This window comes from Melanotaenia boesemani, chromosome 9 (assembly GCF_017639745.1).
Source record: "Melanotaenia boesemani isolate fMelBoe1 chromosome 9, fMelBoe1.pri, whole genome shotgun sequence".
Lineage (NCBI taxonomy): Eukaryota > Metazoa > Chordata > Actinopteri > Atheriniformes > Melanotaeniidae > Melanotaenia > Melanotaenia boesemani.
The window spans coordinates 30,651,691-30,668,506 of NC_055690.1; the positions used below are offsets into that span (position 1 = coordinate 30,651,691).

At 40.4% G+C, this 16,816-nt stretch overlaps 11 non-coding genes across 11 annotated transcripts; all 11 read right to left on the reverse strand.

The window, feature by feature from the left end:
* Positions 1-9,075: 9,075 nt before the first annotated feature.
* trnar-ucg lies at positions 9,076-9,148 on the reverse strand. The gene has a single exon. It is a non-coding gene; the product is annotated as a tRNA-Arg (tRNA).
* Positions 9,149-10,046: 898 nt separating this feature from the next.
* trnai-aau lies at positions 10,047-10,120 on the reverse strand. The gene has a single exon. It is a non-coding gene; the product is annotated as a tRNA-Ile (tRNA).
* Positions 10,121-10,579: 459 nt separating this feature from the next.
* On the reverse strand, positions 10,580-10,652 carry trnar-ucg. Its single transcript has one exon. It is a non-coding gene; the product is annotated as a tRNA-Arg (tRNA).
* An 877-nt stretch (positions 10,653-11,529) lies between these two features.
* Positions 11,530-11,603, reverse strand: trnai-aau. The gene has a single exon. It is a non-coding gene; the product is annotated as a tRNA-Ile (tRNA).
* A 459-nt stretch (positions 11,604-12,062) lies between these two features.
* Positions 12,063-12,135, reverse strand: trnar-ucg. The gene has a single exon. It is a non-coding gene; the product is annotated as a tRNA-Arg (tRNA).
* An 877-nt stretch (positions 12,136-13,012) lies between these two features.
* On the reverse strand, positions 13,013-13,086 carry trnai-aau. Its single transcript has one exon. It is a non-coding gene; the product is annotated as a tRNA-Ile (tRNA).
* A 459-nt stretch (positions 13,087-13,545) lies between these two features.
* trnar-ucg lies at positions 13,546-13,618 on the reverse strand. The gene has a single exon. It is a non-coding gene; the product is annotated as a tRNA-Arg (tRNA).
* An 877-nt stretch (positions 13,619-14,495) lies between these two features.
* Positions 14,496-14,569, reverse strand: trnai-aau. Its single transcript has one exon. It is a non-coding gene; the product is annotated as a tRNA-Ile (tRNA).
* A 459-nt stretch (positions 14,570-15,028) lies between these two features.
* On the reverse strand, positions 15,029-15,101 carry trnar-ucg. The gene has a single exon. It is a non-coding gene; the product is annotated as a tRNA-Arg (tRNA).
* An 877-nt stretch (positions 15,102-15,978) lies between these two features.
* trnai-aau lies at positions 15,979-16,052 on the reverse strand. The gene has a single exon. It is a non-coding gene; the product is annotated as a tRNA-Ile (tRNA).
* A 472-nt stretch (positions 16,053-16,524) lies between these two features.
* trnar-ucg lies at positions 16,525-16,597 on the reverse strand. The gene has a single exon. It is a non-coding gene; the product is annotated as a tRNA-Arg (tRNA).
* Positions 16,598-16,816: the final 219 nt, after the last annotated feature.

Below are 16,816 nucleotides of genomic sequence, written 5' to 3' on the forward strand. Positions count from 1 at the left end.
GTACATGTATGTGTATTTCATATATACACAAAATGCCACCTTAATTAGATTCACTTTGCTAGTACTGGGTTAGACTCCCTTTTACCTTCAGAACTGCCTTAATTCTTTGTGTCACAGAATCAGCAAGGTACTGTGCCAACAATATATCCCCCCCCCCCACCATTACAATAGCAGCAGCAGCCTGAAGCATTGATCTAAGGCAGGATGGATCCATGTTTTCATGTTTTCACCAAATTTTAAGCCTAGCATCTGAATGTGGAGCTGAAATGGAGACTCATCAGACCAGATAACGTTTTTCCACATTTAGATTTTTCATGTGAGGATGTGTTAGTGGCATGGTTACCTTTCAGTCCAACGGCTTGTGAAGTTTGTGAAGTATTCACATTTTTCAGGCTGTGAAGGTCAGGTAAACATTTTAGTATGGCATATTATGACTTTAATTTTCAATTAATTATGTAGGTCAAGTTACAGCTTTGAATACTAAAGCTCATCTGACTTAACATCTCCTCTCTCTGAACAATTGCCCTTTAGTTAGAATTTTAATTATAATTAATTAATTAAACTAGACTTTTAGGTTTTCAGTTAGCTCACTATACCTGGAAGCTTTAATTCTGTCATGAGACAAAATAACACAATGATTCATGCAAAGGACTCTTATCAAAAGTGATATACAATCAGCTATGGCTTAGTCAGCAGTTCTCTAACCAGCATTGTTTCCAAATCAGTTTTCAGATCAAGGGCCATTTAGTGTACGCCAGAGACACCACACTGCTTAATCTGGAGGTTCAACAATGTAGGCCAAACATACAGAACCTATAGCATTCATAATTTCTAACACTTGTAGCCTATTTACGTCTATGTAACCGACAATAATAAAACTGCTAACATTTACGTGTGCTGTAAAACTGGTCAAAAGTTCCGCCCCTTCCGCTACATCAGCAAGATGGCCTCAGTTTAGTGCGCATAGTGTTCATTGTTTCACACTAGATTTTTGGCCGAGTTTAAGGCAACATCCAGGTACTTTCAGTGCACTGAGTTTTTACTGATTTTTCAGTTTCAGCACACTATGCACTTAAAAATAGTGCTCGAAGTATAGAAGTGCACGGATTGAGACACACCCTTAGTAAATGGCTGACAGACAGGGCTGTAGAAATATGCTGTGGAGTGCGTGGTTCCACAGTTGCTGCTGTTACAGTAACCACCACCAGTTGGCCTCCAGTTTTCCAGCATTTCAGTCAGGACCAGTTTTCCATCATCTTGTCCATATTTTGGTGAAACGCTGCACAGTGCCCTGAAATATTAACATTTATGTTTTGCAACATTTCAGTTCATGATTGTGAAATCATTAGAAAAAAATCTTTACAGAAACCAAAGCATGTAAATCTTATTTCTCCACTGACCTGCAGCCTTAGCAGAGGATCAGTAACAATGCTTGTTTCTTTGTTTGAGTTTGAATCTTTTTTTTATTAAAGGGACAGTGTATATTAATATACATTTATAATGTAAATATGCAGGATTTTACCAAAGCTTATTTCCATCATTAGTCTCTTATAGTTACAAACGCAAGTCTCAGTCTGTTAGATGATGAATAATGTACCTATTATGTGCTGTTGATCACTTACTTCTTTAATGCTGTCTATAATATAGTTTTCTTGGATTTCTTTTGTTCTCTCGCTAGAAAATCTGCCTTGCAAAGTCTTCCATTATTATTATGACATTATCAGCCTGTAAGGCTAATTCAGTGTCTATGTTCTTGTTCTTTTTTTTGTCCAGAAAATGCTATTAAAGGAAGATGCAAGAGTTTAATGGGCAACAGAACTTTGCAAACAGATGGTTGGTGTCTTCTCTCATAGCTGGAAAAAGAAGACTGCAAAAATTACATTTACCTGAGCACTCTCTAATTATCCAACAAGATGGGACTCAAGCCACAAAATGGTTGGGAGAGTGTTGGAGCAGAGGAAAGCATTGTCTCAGGTTTTGTCTGAAGACACGTCACTTGGTCCCCACTATGCATGACACAAATGTCCTGAATCAATAAACAATGCAATTGGTCCTCTTTAGGAATTTACAGATGCCCTGTCTGGTAAAGCTTATGTAAGTGTGTCTGGAATTCTGGAAAGAGTGGTGTAGCGATATCAGGGAAGCAAGTATCATTGTTAATTAAGTACTTTTGAAATTTTGTTTGTTCTGCATGTCACCCTGACTTGTACACTTGTACACCCTGACTTTTTAGGATAACTACTCCATTTTTTTACATAGTAGATGTACAATACTTGGGTACTGCTGAGCCATAAATGAATGGCCATTTTTCAGAAGGGCAGATGGAGGGTCATTTTATTTTAATTAAGAATTTTATTTTATTACAATTATTTTTCAATTTCGCTTAAAATAATAGTCCAGGTTTCTTAATCTAGGATTGAATTAAGTACTTTAACTGCTGCTATAGATATTGGTAGTTGGCTCTTTTGACCAATAAAAGCCTGACGTTGACTTATCTATTTAAGTGTAAGACCATTGGGCAAGACCCATTTTTATTTTATTGGAATTGTTGAATTTTCTTTTTCTTATAATTACTAATTTAACGTTGTTTAATTGTTTTGTATTTTACTCAACTTTTTTTTTTTACCTTAAAATTATTAAGGATTTTTGCACTAATTTTTTAAGTTAAGACAGCCAAAGTGTGTTCTGAGTTTCAGGTGGGGCTGAGCAAGTTGCCAGGGAGACTCAGGGCAGAGTCTGGAGCTATGATTGGAACCACCTGCAGCTAATCACTCTGCTATTTAAGGACATGCTTGACCTCCAGTCTTTGCCAGATTGTCTCTTCTTGTTGTGTGGTAATCAGGCTGGCCACTAGTAATTTTTCCTATGGTTATTTGCAAAGCTCTTACCTTAAATCTACCTTTTTTTCCTCAGGACATTTTTGGTGTTAATTCATGCAATCCCTGGAAAGGATTCTAGTGACTCTGGATCAGGACTTCCTCCTGCTTTGTTGGTTCAGACCTGCCTGCTCGCACTGCCCATTCATCCTGCCTCCTGCTGCACTCAGCTCACACTATCTGAGATCTCACTTCTAGTACCTCCTCCTCCACCATCGGACGGCATCTAGGATTCCAGAGGATTTTCTGGGAGCAGGACCAAGTCAACCTCTATTGAGATTATTATTAAATACCTGTTATTCCCTCTTTTATTTCTTGTGAAGTCTGCTTTTGGGTCCTCTTCTCCATAATGACACAAAAATTGCTCTTGTAGTTCTGCAGTTGTAATAACTGCCATTGGTCAAGGACTTTAAAGAATGTGCATTCATGTTTTTGTAAATGACACATTTGAAAGCAGTCATTAACTTTAATCCTTGTATTAGAGAAATAGCTTTTAATGCTTTGGTATAATGTCATTTTCTGTCATATTTGTATATGCTACTGTACATTGTGAATATTGTACTGAAGCTTGCTTTGAAAAAATCGTGAATCAAATTGAAATTGCAATATTTGCCGCAATTAGATAATTTCCTAAAATCATTCAGCCCTAGGTGTTGGTGTGGTGGAGGTGGGCGAGAGGTCAAAGAGGCATCATCTCCTGTTGAGTTGGGGGAAGGTGAGTGTCTGGTTTGCCGGGACTGCTGGGGGATGTTGGGTCCAGCAACTTGTCCTTCAAAGTGGCAGTGAAACTTGTCTCTGGCTGTCAACCATGTTTAAGATTCATAAGTCAAGATCTAAATCATTATGCAAGTACAACGAAATGTCAGGAGTTTCCCAGCTTAAGCACTAAGGTCCAAATAAGGTCCAAAGTGGGACCTTTTTTTCTTTAACTAATTATTGATCAGTAATGGGTTTTTGTTTTTTGCATGAGTTTGGCTATTGAAATGTGTGTGGATTTTTTTATACTGGGTTTTATATTTTACTTGCTGTGTTACTAATTGCATGAGAGTAGACACCTGGACATGATTGAGAACAGCTGATTTCAGTTAGGTCCCCACGCTCCCTGGCTCTGGATTGGACAATAGGTAATAAGGAGCCTCTCTTTAGGACTGAGGTAGGATGAGCAGGGGGACAAGCAGCAGACCAAGTGGAGCAGAAGTGAAGAAGGACTGAATAGAGACAAAACTGCAGTACAGGCAGGACTGAAAGAGTCAGGGGAAGCTGCACGGACTGCAAACCAGAGAAGCTGCAGGGTTGGCCCAGGCTTTGAGGAGACTATGCAACACCTGTTACCAGCTAAGTAAAGGGAAAGTGGAAGAGCTTGTGGATACCATAGGCGTGCAACCTCTTTCTTCCTCCTAGAAAACTACACCAATTGAGTTACGCTTTCTTCTCCGCTTCCCACAGCAGTGTGTCGAGGATATCCAGCTGACAGGGTGATGATCACAGACCCAGGCCAGCTGGTCAAACTGGATTGTCTCCCCTGAGGAACATTAGGAGCACACTGGCATTTTCTGGATGCTTGCCAGTTTCAGCTCAAGGAAAGAGGTTTTATTTATTTTGCCTCCACTTCTTTGGAATTGGTTTTCTTTTTATAGAGAAACAATTTCATTAATAAAATTGTAAACCCTGCTCTGTGTACTCTCCTTCGACAGTGGAAATCCTTTTTTGCTGGTATTTAGTAGAACCCTCACACTATTGTGACATCCACACGGCACCGAAGCCGGTTCAGGTGTGAAAACGGTGGTGAAAACTAGAGAGAGGCTTCAACATCCCCATGAAATACATACTACAAGGCTGTGTGGGGGCGCAACAATGATTAAAGAATAACACTCCGGAAATAGAACAAGACGTAGCGCGTGCGCAGATAATGACTTATCTGCTTATCGCTGTTGATGGTACAGTAGTGTGATACTGTCTGGAGCAGCTCCACAACACAGCTGGTCACGGACGCCATTATTGTGTTTGGAGATTATTCATCACACTCACATCATATCCTCTAGTGGTGCAGTTACACTCTCCTCACAGTACCACAGTATCAAGTGGAGCCGATGTGTTCCTCATCTATTGCTCATATTTTGGGCAAATATGAGCAATGGGCATATTCAGGGTGTAGGATTGCACTTCAGAAAATTTTCAAAGCCAGTTACCAAAGTAAGGATGTTGTTGCCCTTTGCTTTTTTAGAGTAATTGATTCCACAGTTAGGGTTATCCATTGCACAGATAAAGTGCTAAGTAGATCAGAAAGTATTTGTGTTAGTTGGGAAACCTAAGTCTAAAACCATTCCTTTTATTTTGTAATTATTGATGAAAATAACCAAACAAGCTCATAATGCTATGTTGAACTTATATCTGCTATTTTCTTGTGACATTTTTTATATGATGTAGGGCATCACTTCATGAACAGTTGTTGAAATATTGAAATAAAAGGTTTCTGCCCAACAACAGTTAAGTATAGCACGGGGGCATTGCATCCCTGTTGACTCATACAGTCAAACTCAACATGCTGGAGGGATGAAATGTAGTTATGTCTGTTCATTTTAAGAGACAAATTTCAATGTTATAAACTCCACATCTTAAAGTATGATTTCCATAATTCAGTATCATTCATAATTATTGGTAAACATAACCACAACAGCACGCTATGTGACTGATGCAGTGAGAGCACATAAGTAAAGTGTGACAATATGGGCTCAGCTGTTGACGTCGTCTTTATTATCTTTTTTCATGATAGCTAATTGAAAAATACACAACTCAGCCTCAAGGATCAAATTTTACAGATGGGCTCTGCAATATGGCAGCAGGTTGACTAATCAAAAAAGAAAATCCCATTTACCCATCAAGTTTTCATATCTCAAAACTGGTTTGATTCACTTGATATAATACCAAATTCTGAAACCTCACCTAAGGCAGCAAATATTGACAAGCGTCTGAGTCTAAATCCATGAGTTGGTTTAACAGTGCGAGGCTGCTGCTGTTGTCTGAGTGAAGCAGGAAGATGTTAAAACAAAATTAAGATGTCCTGTCTCATTCCCCTCAGCTTTTCAGCTCTTCTCTCAAGATCACTGTGTCCCTTTTATTGCTTTACCTTCTCTGGCCCTTAATTCTTTTCCCTCCTCTTCCCAGTATAGACTCTGCTCTGCACGACTGCCTTTTATGCGACAGTCCCATTTTCCACAGGGGCAAAAGAACACACTATTAAAATGTCAGAAGACATCAGTCTACCTCTGCAGCCACCACGATATACTAACATACACTGCTTTTTCACATTCAGACCTTGGATTTTTCAACAAGTGACAACTCCATCCATCAAGCAAACATGGTGTCATTTCTAGCAGAGGTTTGATTTGCAATCATTGAGTGATCATTTCTATTGAATGAGATTTGTATTTTCAGTGAGGAGGAAGTGACTCTGGTGACTTCTAAATTTGAGACTGAGTCCTGACGTGAACAAAGTCTGTGTGGAGGTGATCATCAGGCACTCAATGACAGCCTCACTTCAGCTACAACTTTTAAGTGATGTTTACAAAAGCTGCTCAACTTCTCCTGTGCAACAAGACAAAGGGCAAATTATAAACACGACATCCTGATTTAGGTTAAAATATTTAAGATATCTTGAGCACTGTTGAGATGCCTCAACACAAGATCATTGAGGATTCATATTTTGTTGAAATGAAAAAGCTGTAATTGAAAATACATATGTGGATAAAGATGTGAAAAACAATCTTGAGGCTCAATAAGGCAAATAAGCATCTTCTCCATAATCCTGTTACAAATCTCTTTTACTGTCTGCCTTTGACGCTCACATCCACAGTTGCTTTTGAAACCTGCAACTCAGATTTTGTTTCATTCAACACAGATGTACCTTTAAGTTCACACTCTTGCAGTCTGCAGCTATACTGGTTCTGGAATTAAATATAATCTGAATAACAGAATGACATAGCAAGCATGATATCACCCGATTTTAGTTATCACCATGTTTGGCTTGTGGAGGCAGAGAATGTGAACCGAGATCGTGAAAAGAAACCGTAATGTTCACCCTGGACTTAACTTACCATGCCTTTTCACTTAGCTGTGTGCTGAAGTTTGACAGATGAGCTATACTCTGTAGTTTACAACTATAATCCTAAAAGAGTTGTTTGACAAATGATTTCCTTTATTCCTTTCTTTCCTTGCTTTTAGTTGTCTTTGGGAAACTGGAGTTTTTTAAACCTTGAAATGCTTTTTCTTTGTCTGATAAATCATTAAGGCTTACAGAACATTTTTACTTTTGCTGTCATGTTTATATAATTTTCATAAAGAATCAAAGTGACTAGTCCTGTAACTGGGGGGGGAATTTGATATATTAGGATGGCTTGGAGGAGTCATCTTGGCATACACACATTCTTTTATAAGATATATCATCTTGGCTTGTTTAAACGCTCTCAGAAACATTCATCTTCTGACTCTATTTCTCATTTACTGCTTCTCATATGCTGCCATCATAAGAAATCTGTGATTTTGTCAAAATGAGTACCGGAGTTTGCCTTTCTGAGCAAAGCAACTTGATGTGGAGATGTGATTTTTTCAAGAAGTGAGTTAGATACAGTACTATAAATTAACCTACTGTTGAGGTACTGTATATAACAAAGTTTTAATTTATATAGAAAGAAGTCATGCTGCACATCCCTTGTGAAAGCAAGAGCATCTAGACATGTATACATTCTTTCAGCAGTCAGCCATGTGGCTTCAGTATTACAAAGAGGACAAGGTATACAGTGACTTTGGTGTTGAACTAGTGATCCTTCATAAACAAGATTAAACAGCCCTTTACACTGTAAAAAGGGTAAAGTTTTGACCTTTAAATACTACACAATCTTGGCAAAAATAGCTTCCCTACCTTACTTTAGGCTTTTATAATGATAAGTAGTCTACATGAATCCATCCTTTCATCCAGCTGGACCACATGGTCAGTTTTTATTCTCTGTATAAATGCAGTGCAGTGACATTAGTTCCACAATGCTATGACATGTTTTAAGTCAAAACCTACAGGTACCGTATAAGGTCAGATATGTGAAGCTCTACTAATGTAATCAATTTGTTTAATCTAATTATGATAAAAACTAAATATGATACAGATCATATAAGAAAGAAACACTGTAAAACTCCTTTAGATAATTCTATCACTATGTATCTTTTATATCTCTCAAAAAACAAAGATGATTATCTGAGCAATTTAGTTGTCCTTAGTATTGCAAAAGTACTAGACATAGATATTCGTGAGATGTTTTGCTGCACAGCACCATACCTGTCATCTTCAGGTATCCTAAGACACAGCGGATATCTGTCCTGTACTGAAACTGTCGAATGTTCTCACTTTTTTTAGGTGCTTGAAGTAATAGTCGTGAAAAAATAACAGTAGAGTTCAAGATCTGGCATCTTAAGCCTAGTACACACCTAACAATTTTTTTAATCTTATGAGATTTTTTATCTGGTTGAGTCCTCACATATGAAGATAAAAAAAATTCAGTTTTGATCGTACTGTGTGTAGTGTACTCCAATAATGTAATGACAGAACAACACAAACATGACGATGCTGTCCCACAAATCATCTACAATCTAGTCCTCCGAGCTGGACAAACGTCAAAACGTAAAGGAAGAACCATGGCAACAACCAGCAAAAGAAAAACTAACGTAACAATCAGAAAACACAATGCACAGCATGAAAGGGGATATATAGGAAGAGGCAATGATGATGGTTTTGGGACTACTGTCAACAGACAATTACAGAAATAAAAAAATAGCAGACAGGAGACATGGTGAACACGGGCTTTACTTACTACCTTGGTCCCCAGCAGATCACTCTCTAATTGGCTACATTCCGGCTCAAGTCGACAATCCAAGCAGTCACAATGCACAAGTTGTCGGCGTGCCTCGAAAAACAGCTCTGAAATATTGAACTTTCAATATGCCAAATTGGTGGCTACGACGCGTTTCAGAGCAGATTATCGGACATCACATGTAAACAGGTCATAAAGATTTACTGTATGTTGCATGTTGATCTCCTCCAGGGCTGCTCATTCTTGTAGGTTTCTGTCATCAACTTTTGGGCTCCATTTTCAATTAACTGCATTTAGTTGCCCATTAACTCAGCTTTCAAAGACAACATCTTATGAACAGTCAACCATGAAGGGACTCGAACCCCCAGTCTTCTGATTCGAAGTCAGACGCCTTGTCCATTAGGCCACATGGTCAAAGAGCTTTTGCTTTCTCTGTGGACATCACACGTAAATTGCATGACAGTGCGTTGGGTGTTCACCGTGGTTTACACGCCTTTACAACATTGCACAGACATTGTTGAATGCGCCCTTGACCTGGCAGACCAGGTCAGTGGTATTCCCCAAAGGGCATGTTTATACTACAGGGAGGTTTCACTTTTTAGACTAAATCTATTCCAAAGGGCAGAGTGCTGAGAGAGAAGTGTTTGGCCATATGTCAAACTTTGGAATCATGAATATCAGCGTGGATTCCTGGTGACACTTGAACAGCTTAAAAGTTTTCCCAGAACCCAGGAGGGTGCATGTCCTTTGTAGACCTTGAGCAAGATTGCAGTTGTATTCCTTGCTCAATCCCTATGGAGCATAGACCACCAAACCTTTTGATGCAAGTTGTTGTTCACTAGGAACTCCACTGCAAGGAGATGATTGCCATCACTGACTGTAATTCATAGACATTTGAAGACATGTACATGTCATGACATAGACATGTTGATCTCCTCCAGGGTTGCTCATTCTTATAGGTTTCTTTCATCAAGTTTTGGGCTCCATTTTCAATTGACTGCATTTAGTTGCCCATTAAATCAGCTTTAGGCTATTCAGAGAATTTGGATGAAGAATCATAGTGGCTCTTGCTTTGCAGGTAGGCAATCACACTTTGCTTTCTCATTTTAGATAGCTTGAAGTTGCAGTCATGACATCCACATAGTCATTGGTAAAGCTTCCTGTCATTGTACACAAGTAAGCTTGCTCTGACTTGAATGGTGTGACTTTCTGAGGGTTTTCGGCCACATGTGGAATTAGCAAACTTAGCTCTTACCTATTTAATATTTTGATGGTTTTCCATAGACATGTCTTCGCAAAACTGTACATGGCATGGCCAGTATGGGGATTGAACCCATGACCTTGGCGTTATTAGCACCACGCTCTAACCAGCTGAGCTAACCGGCCCAAGAGTGGACCTTTTTAAGAGCATTTTTTAGCCAGATCTGACACCAATGAACAACACCTTAAAATAGCTTTCTTCAAATATACTTCAGCAGAATTCAGTTTGCAATCAAACCAACATTACCCCATGTACAATGTTTTGAGAACAAATCAAAGCGGCTCTTCCTTTGTAGGTAGGTAGGTAGGTAGGTGGTCACACTGTTCTCTCTTGTTTTACATAGCTTAAAGTAATAGTCATGAAATCAACTCAGAGGACTTCAAGGTCTGGCATCTTAGTAAGCAATGCCTGCCTCCTCTGACCTGAAAGGATTTAATATCCAACAGCCTTTGGCCACAGATGGAACAGAAGTAACAACACGCTCAACGGGATAGGATATTAACTACACTTCATTGAGTTACTGGTTGAAGGTTCACTCTCCAAATGGACAGGTAACTCCACAAAGACAACATCTAATGAACAGTCAACCATGAAGGGACTTGAACCCCCAATCTTCTGATCCGAAGTCAGACGCCTTGTCCATTAGGCCACATGGTCAAGGAGCTTTTGATTTCTCTGTGGACATCACACGTAAATTGCATGAGAGTGCGTTGGGTGTTCACCGTGGTTTACACGCCTTTACAACATTGCACAGACATTGTTGAATGCGCCCTTGACCTGGCAGACCAGGTCAGTGGTATTCCCCAAAGGGCATGTTCATACTACAGGGAGGTTTCACTTTTTAGACTAAATCTATTCCAAAGGGCAGAGTGCTGAGAGAGAAGTGTTTGGCCATATGTCAAACGTGGATTCCTGGTGACACTTGAACAGCTTAAAAGTTTTCCCAGAACCCAGGAGGGTGCATGTCCTTTGTAGACCTTGAGCAAGATTGCAGTTGTATTCCTTGCTCAATCCCTATGGAGCATAGACCACCAAACCTTTTGATGCAAGTTGTTGTTCACTAGGAACTCCACTGCAAGGAGATGATTGCCATCACTGACTGTAATTCATAGACATTTGAAGACATGTACATGTCATGACATAGACATGTTGATCTCCTCCAGGGTTGCTCATTCTTATAGGTTTCTTTCATCAAGTTTTGGGCTCCATTTTCAATTGACTGCATTTAGTTGCCCATTAAATCAGCTTTAGGCTATTCAGAGAATTTGGATGAAGAATCATAGTGGCTCTTGCTTTGCAGGTAGGCAATCACACTTTGCTTTCTCATTTTAGATAGCTTGAAGTTGCAGTCATGACATCCACATAGTCATTGGTAAAGCTTCCTGTCATTGTACACAAGTAAGCTTGCTCTGACTTGAATGGTGTGACTTTCTGAGGGTTTTCGGCCACATGTGGAATTAGAAAACTTAGCTCTTACCTATTTAATATTTTGATGGTTTTCCATAGACATGTCTTCGCAAAACTGTACATGGCATGGCCAGTATGGGGATTGAACCCATGACCTTGGCGTTATTAGCACCACGCTCTAACCAGCTGAGCTAACCGGCCCAAGAGTGGACCTTTTTAAGAGCATTTTTTAGCCAGATCTGACACCAATGAACAACACCTTAAAATAGCTTTCTTCAAATATACTTCAGCAGAATTCAGTTTGCAATCAAACCAACATTACCCCATGTACAATGTTTTGAGAACAAATCAAAGGGGCTCTTCCTTTGTAGGTAGGTAGGTAGGTAGGTGGTCACACTGTTCTCTCTTGTTTTACATAGCTTAAAGTAATAGTCATGAAATCAACTCAGAGGACTTCAAGGTCTGGCATCTTAGTAAGCAATGCCTGCCTCCTCTGACCTGAAAGGATTTAATATCCAACAGCCTTTGGCCACAGATGGAACAGAAGTAACAACACGCTCAACGGGATAGGATATTAACTACACTTCATTGAGTTACTGGTTGAAGGTTCACTCTCCAAATGGACAGGTAACTCCACAAAGACAACATCTAATGAACAGTCAACCATGAAGGGACTCGAACCCCCAATCTTCTGATCCGAAGTCAGACGCCTTGTCCATTAGGCCACATGGTCAAGGAGCTTTTGATTTCTCTGTGGACATCACACGTAAATTGCATGAGAGTGCGTTGGGTGTTCACCGTGGTTTACACGCCTTTACAACATTGCACAGACATTGTTGAATGCGCCCTTGACCTGGCAGACCAGGTCAGTGGTATTCCCCAAAGGGCATGTTAATACTACAGGGAGGTTTCACTTTTTAGACTAAATCTATTCCAAGGGGCAGAGTGCTGAGAGAGAAGTGTTTGGCCATATGTCAAACGTGGATTCCTGGTGACACTTGAACAGCTTAAAAGTTTTCCCAGAACCCAGGAGGGTGCATGTCCTTTGTAGACCTTGAGCAAGATTGCAGTTGTATTCCTTGCTCAATCCCTATGGAGCATAGACCACCAAACCTTTTGATGCAAGTTGTTGTTCACTAGGAACTCCACTGCAAGGAGATGATTGCCATCACTGACTGTAATTCATAGACATTTGAAGACATGTACATGTCATGACATAGACATGTTGATCTCCTCCAGGGTTGCTCATTCTTATAGGTTTCTTTCATCAAGTTTTGGGCTCCATTTTCAATTGACTGCATTTAGTTGCCCATTAAATCAGCTTTAGGCTATTCAGAGAATTTGGATGAAGAATCATAGTGGCTCTTGCTTTGCAGGTAGGCAATCACACTTTGCTTTCTCATTTTAGATAGCTTGAAGTTGCAGTCATGACATCCACATAGTCATTGGTAAAGCTTCCTGTCATTGTACACAAGTAAGCTTGCTCTGACTTGAATGGTGTGACTTTCTGAGGGTTTTCGGCCACATGTGGAATTAGCAAACTTAGCTCTTACCTATTTAATATTTTGATGGTTTTCCATAGACATGTCTTCGCAAAACTGTACATGGCATGGCCAGTATGGGGATTGAACCCATGACCTTGGCGTTATTAGCACCACGCTCTAACCAGCTGAGCTAACCGGCCCAAGAGTGGACCTTTTTAAGAGCATTTTTTAGCCAGATCTGACACCAATGAACAACACCTTAAAATAGCTTTCTTCAAATATACTTCAGCAGAATTCAGTTTGCAATCAAACCAACATTACCCCATGTACAATGTTTTGAGAACAAATCAAAGGGGCTCTTCCTTTGTAGGTAGGTAGGTAGGTAGGTGGTCACACTGTTCTCTCTTGTTTTACATAGCTTAAAGTAATAGTCATGAAATCAACTCAGAGGACTTCAAGGTCTGGCATCTTAGTAAGCAATGCCTGCCTCCTCTGACCTGAAAGGATTTAATATCCAACAGCCTTTGGCCACAGATGGAACAGAAGTAACAACACGCTCAACGGGATAGGATATTAGCTACACTTCATTGAGTTACTGGTTGAAGGTTCACTCTCCAAATGGACAGGTAACTCTACAAAGACAACATCTAATGAACAGTCAACCATGAAGGGACTCGAACCCCCAATTTTCTGATCCGAAGTCAGACGCCTTGTCCATTAGGCCACATGGTCAAGGAGCTTTTGATTTCTCTGTGGACATCACACGTAAATTGCATGAGAGTGCGTTGGGTGTTCACCGTGGTTTACACGCCTTTACAACATTGCACAGACATTGTTGAATGCGCCCTTGACCTGGCAGACCAGGTCAGTGGTATTCCCCAAAGGGCATGTTCATACTACAGGGAGGTTTCACTTTTTAGACTAAATCTATTCCAAAGGGCAGAGTGCTGAGAGAGAAGTGTTTGGCCATATGTCAAACGTGGATTCCTGGTGACACTTGAACAGCTTAAAAGTTTTCCCAGAACCCAGGAGGGTGCATGTCCTTTGTAGACCTTGAGCAAGATTGCAGTTGTATTCCTTGCTCAATCCCTATGGAGCATAGACCACCAAACCTTTTGATGCAAGTTGTTGTTCACTAGGAACTCCACTGCAAGGAGATGATTGCCATCACTGACTGTAATTCATAGACATTTGAAGACATGTACATGTCATGACATAGACATGTTGATCTCCTCCAGGGTTGCTCATTCTTATAGGTTTCTTTCATCAAGTTTTGGGCTCCATTTTCAATTGACTGCATTTAGTTGCCCATTAAATCAGCTTTAGGCTATTCAGAGAATTTGGATGAAGAATCATAGTGGCTCTTGCTTTGCAGGTAGGCAATCACACTTTGCTTTCTCATTTTAGATAGCTTGAAGTTGCAGTCATGACATCCACATAGTCATTGGTAAAGCTTCCTGTCATTGTACACACGTAAGCTTGCTCTGACTTGAATGGTGTGACTTTCTGAGGGTTTTCGGCCACATGTGGAATTAGAAAACTTAGCTCTTACCTATTTAATATTTTGATGGTTTTCCATAGACATGTCTTCACAAAACTGTATATGGCATGGCCAGTATGGGGATTGAACCCATGACCTTGGCGTTATTAGCACCACGCTCTAACCAGCTGAGCTAACCGGCCCAAGAGTGGACCTTTTTAAGAGCATTTTTTAGCCAGATCTGACACCAATGAACAACACCTTAAAATAGCTTTCTTCAAATATACTTCAGCAGAATTCAGTTTGCAATCAAACCAACATTACCCCATGTACAATGTTTTGAGAACAAATCAAAGGGGCTCTTCCTTTGTAGGTAGGTAGGTAGGTAGGTGGTCACACTGTTCTCTCTTGTTTTACATAGCTTAAAGTAATAGTCATGAAATCAACTCAGAGGACTTCAAGGTCTGGCATCTTAGTAAGCAATGCCTGCCTCCTCTGACCTGAAAGGATTTAATATCCAACAGCCTTTGGCCACAGATGGAACAGAAGTAACAACACGCTCAACGGGATAGGATATTAGCTACACTTCATTGAGTTACTGGTTGAAGGTTCACTCTCCAAATGGACAGGTAACTCCACAAAGACAACATCTAATGAACAGTCAACCATGAAGGGACTCGAACCCCCAATCTTCTGATCCGAAGTCAGACGCCTTGTCCATTAGGCCACATGGTCAAAGAGCTTTTGACTTCTCTGTGGACATCACACGTAAATTGCATGACAGTGAGTTGGGTGTTCACCGTGGTTTACACGCCTTTACAACATTGCACAGACATTGTTGAATGCGCCCTTGACCTGGCAGACCAGGTCAGTGGTATTCCCCAAAGGGCATGTTCATACTACAGGGAGGTTTCACTTTTTAGACTAAATCTATTCCAAGGGGCAGAGTGCTGAGAGAGAAGTGTTTGGCCATATGTCAAACGTGGATTCCTGGTGACACTTGAACAGCTTAAAAGTTTTCCCAGAACCCAGGAGGGTGCATGTCCTTTGTAGACCTTGAGCAAGATTGCAGTTGTATTCCTTGCTCAATCCCTATGGAGCATAGACCACCAAACCTTTTGATGCAAGTTGTTGTTCACTAGGAACGCCACTGCAAGGAGATGATTGCCATCACTGACTGTAATTCATAGACATTTGAAGACATGTACATGTCATGACATAGACATGTTGATCTCCTCCAGGGTTGCTCATTCTTATAGGTTTCTTTCATCAAGTTTTGGGCTCCATTTTCAATTGACTGCATTTAGTTGCCCATTAAATCAGCTTTAGGCTATTCAGAGAATTTGGATGAAGAATCATAGTGGCTCTTGCTTTGCAGGTAGGCAATCACACTTTGCTTTCTCATTTTAGATAGCTTGAAGTTGCAGTCATGACATCCACATAGTCATTGGTAAAGCTTCCTGTCATTGTACACAAGTAAGCTTGCTCTGACTTGAATGGTGTGACTTTCTGAGGGTTTTCGGCCACATGTGGAATTAGCAAACTTAGCTCTTACCTATTTAATATTTTGATTGTTTTCCATAGACATGTCTTCGCAAAACTGTACATGGCATGGCCAGTATGGGGATTGAACCCATGACCTTGGCGTTATTAGCACCACGCTCTAACCAGCTGAGCTAACCGGCCCAAGAGTGGACCTTTTTAAGAGCATTTTTTAGCCAGATCTGACACCAATGAACAACACCTTAAAATAGCTTTCTTCAAATATACTTCAGCAGAATTCAGTTTGCAATCAAACCAACATTACCCCATGTACAATGTTTTGAGAACAAATCAAAGGGGCTCTTCCTTTGTAGGTAGGTAGGGTAGGTAGGTAGGTAGGTAGGTGGTCACACTGTTCTCTCTTGTTTTACATAGCTTAAAGTAATAGTCATGAAATCAACTCAGAGGACTTCAAGGTCTGGCATCTTAGTAAGCAATGCCTGCCTCCTCTGACCTGAAAGGATTTAATATCCAACAGCCTTTGGCCACAGATGGAACAGAAGTAACAACACGCTCAACGGGATAGGATATTAGCTACACTTCATTGAGTTACTGGTTGAAGGTTCACTCTCCAAATGGACAGGTAACTCCACAAAGACAACATCTAATGAACAGTCAACCATGAAGGGACTCGAACCCCCAATTTTCTGATCCGAAGTCAGACGCCTTGTCCATTAGGCCACATGGTCAAAGAGCTTTTGACTTTTCTGTGGACATCACACGTAAATTGCATGACAGTGAGTTGGGTGTTCACCGTGGTTTACACGCCTTTACAACATTGCACAGACATTGTTGAATGCGCCCTTGACCTGGCAGACCAGGTCAGTGGTATTCCCCAAAGGGCATGTTCATACTACAGGGAGGTTTCACTTTTTAGACTAAATCTATTCCAAGGGGCAGAGTGCTGA